At 46.5% G+C, this 2,648-nt stretch overlaps 1 non-coding gene across 1 annotated transcript; it reads left to right on the top strand.

The window, feature by feature from the left end:
* The first annotated feature begins 317 nt into the window (after positions 1 to 317).
* On the top strand, positions 318 to 465 carry LOC128586852 (U4 spliceosomal RNA). Its single transcript, XR_008380315.1, has one exon. It is a non-coding gene; the product is annotated as a U4 spliceosomal RNA (small nuclear RNA).
* Positions 466 to 2,648: the final 2,183 nt, after the last annotated feature.

Below are 2,648 nucleotides of genomic sequence, written 5' to 3'. Positions count from 1 at the left end.
ATGGGCAACCACTGAGCTTGTTTATCAAGGTCATTCTAGATGAATCTGAGACTCACAGAGGCTGATGCATTGTGCCAGGGTCCCCTGACTTATTGATGTGCCCTTATTTGAGTATCTGTCTTCTAGATTCTGAAATCCTTGAGCACTTGAACCATGTCGTTGATATTTAAATCCACAGCGCCTACCGAAACATGCGTCTGAAGAGGCAGAAAGCCAGAAAGAGAAGAGAAAGCCAGAATCTCTTCCTCCCTTGGCTCCACAGCCTCGCTCTGAGAACAATCTGTTAAGATAAACTTGATGGGAACTTTTTAACCCCCAGCTTTGCGCAGTGGCAGTATCGTAGCCAATGAGGTGTATCCGAGGCGCGATTATTGCTAACTGAACTTTTTAACCCTAAAACTAAGTCATTAAATATCAGATTCCCCAAACTTATGACCCGTTCATTTTTGTCAAAGTTCCATGAGTCAGATTGCCCCCCAAATCCCAAGACAAATGATTTTACCCTAATTAATCCAGCTGTTTGAAGCTAAGTGCCTGACCTTGCTCAATACCTCATGCCTCACTAAATTCTCATTTCGTAGGGTCTCATTTATTTCCCTAGTTAAACTTGACACTGTCAAATTAATAGCCTGCTCAAAATGGTATGTCTTGCTTTGGTATTGAGATTCCAGAGTGAGGGGAAGAATTATGAGAAGAGTGTGTCGTGATGAAAGAGATGTAGGCCTAGAGCCTGAGGTGTCACTGAGGCCTCTGCGTGGAGTTTCAGAGTGTTCCCTGACTTTACTGGCTCTATCCACCATCAACTAGGGGCCTGTCACCTGCTAGTCAGTTGGAGTTCAAGTTAACTCCACCCAGTGTGCTGTGGTGTAGGAACTCAGAACCGGGGTCCTGGAACTGTGCCGCAAATTTTCAGTACCCAATCTATGTCCCCTCTCTTCTCACCCTGGCCACTTTAGTGCGTGCTGACCAGCTTTCCAAATGCCCACTTCTCATACCCACATGCCTTTGCCTAAGAGTTTTCTCTGGACCCCAAAGCCCACTTTCCCCATTTTGCAGCAGACTAGAAATGCCAGAGAATGAATATCTCCTCCTCAGCCCTTCTGTGGCCTTCAACTCAGAACTAACAGGAATGGGGGTTTCTGGGTCCCATGCCCCTCTAGTGCAGGAACTCCAAGACTCATGCTGCATTTTCACAGAGAAGAAGCCCCTGCCCCCTGCCAAGGTGTTACCTGACTTTCGAAGTCACTTTCATTAACACTTTCCCTTCCTACACCCCTTCCTGTTTCCTTGCTGGGATTTCTAAGCATGTCCCCCAAATGATTGAATCCTGGTATCAAAGTCTGCTGCTGGGGAAATCTAAGGAAGACACAGTGGCCCTAGCGATTTAAAGGCATTTCATTTCAGGAGAGCCATTTAATCTTTCTGACAGCATCTGTCCTCGGATATAAAAAAAAGGGATGGATTTTGACATCCCATGCTGTCATAGCAGCAGGCAAAAGGCTGCCTCCTGGGGCTGCCACAGCCTCCCTGAACAGCCTGCCCTGGCTCCAGCTAAGAGCACCCTCCCACGCTCCTCTCCAGCCACCTGAGAACCTTTGAATTCTTGCAAGTGTGCCCAGTTCTCACTTGCCGTTGGGACTCACTCGTGCTGCCCCTCTGCCTGGAACACGCTTCTTCCTTCTGCTCGCTTGGCTCCCTCCAACGTCTCCTTTAGCTCTCAGCTTAAATATCACTTCCCGTGGGGAAGCCCTTTCTGACGCCCAGTCTGGGATCTCGTTCTCATTATATGCTCCCAAATATAGTGCTCCGTCATGGTGCTTGGCACCTGTGACTGTAACGCCCATTTACTTCCCCAATCTACACTCACCCCCAATCCCTGTCATCACTGGTCTTTCCACTCCTTGAGGGCAGGAACCCAAATTTATCTTGCTCTCTACTGTACCCCGATACCCAGCCTAAAGCCTGCTATAGTAGGTACTTAATAAGTAATTGTTAAATTTTAAGATATATGCATATTTATGGAACATTTGAGTTGGAGAAAAATTAAAACAAAACGGGTGGCACCTGTGGCTCAGTGAGTAGGGCGGCTGGCCCCATATACCAAGGGTGGCAGGTTTGAACCCGGCCCCGGCCAAACTGCAACAAAAAAAAAGTTGGAGGTTGCTGTGAGCTGTGATGCCAAAGTACTCTACCGAGGGCAACAAAGTGAGACTCTGTCTCTAAAAAACAAACAAACAAAAAAACTAAAATTAAAACAAAACTTCCCAACATAGGCTCTGCTTTATGTGGCTTGTACCTGTGACAAAATATGGATTTTCCCCTTCCTCAGCTCTTCTTTGAAGCCCAGGGAGAAGAGGGTGCATAAAAGATGTGGTTCTCTCCAGCTGAGAGCAGTTTTATTTTTTTATCCTATTATGGGCTAGCATTTTTACTTTTTAAATTTTTTGTACTTTTATTTATTTATTTATTTTATTTATTTATTTTTTTGGGAGACAGAGCCTCAAGCTATCACCCTGGGTAGAGTGCCGTGACATCACAGTTCACAGCAACCTCCAACTCCTGGGCCCAAGAGAGTCTCCTGCCTCCGCCTCCCAAGTAGCTGGGACTACAGGTGTCCTCCACAACGCCTGGCTATTTTTTGGTTACAG

The sequence above is a fragment of the Nycticebus coucang genome, chromosome 5 (assembly GCF_027406575.1).
Source record: "Nycticebus coucang isolate mNycCou1 chromosome 5, mNycCou1.pri, whole genome shotgun sequence".
In the NCBI taxonomy this organism is placed as follows: Eukaryota; Metazoa; Chordata; class Mammalia; order Primates; family Lorisidae; genus Nycticebus; species Nycticebus coucang.
Note: the sequence above shows the minus strand (reverse complement) of the source record. Positions and strands in the feature narration are given on the sequence as shown.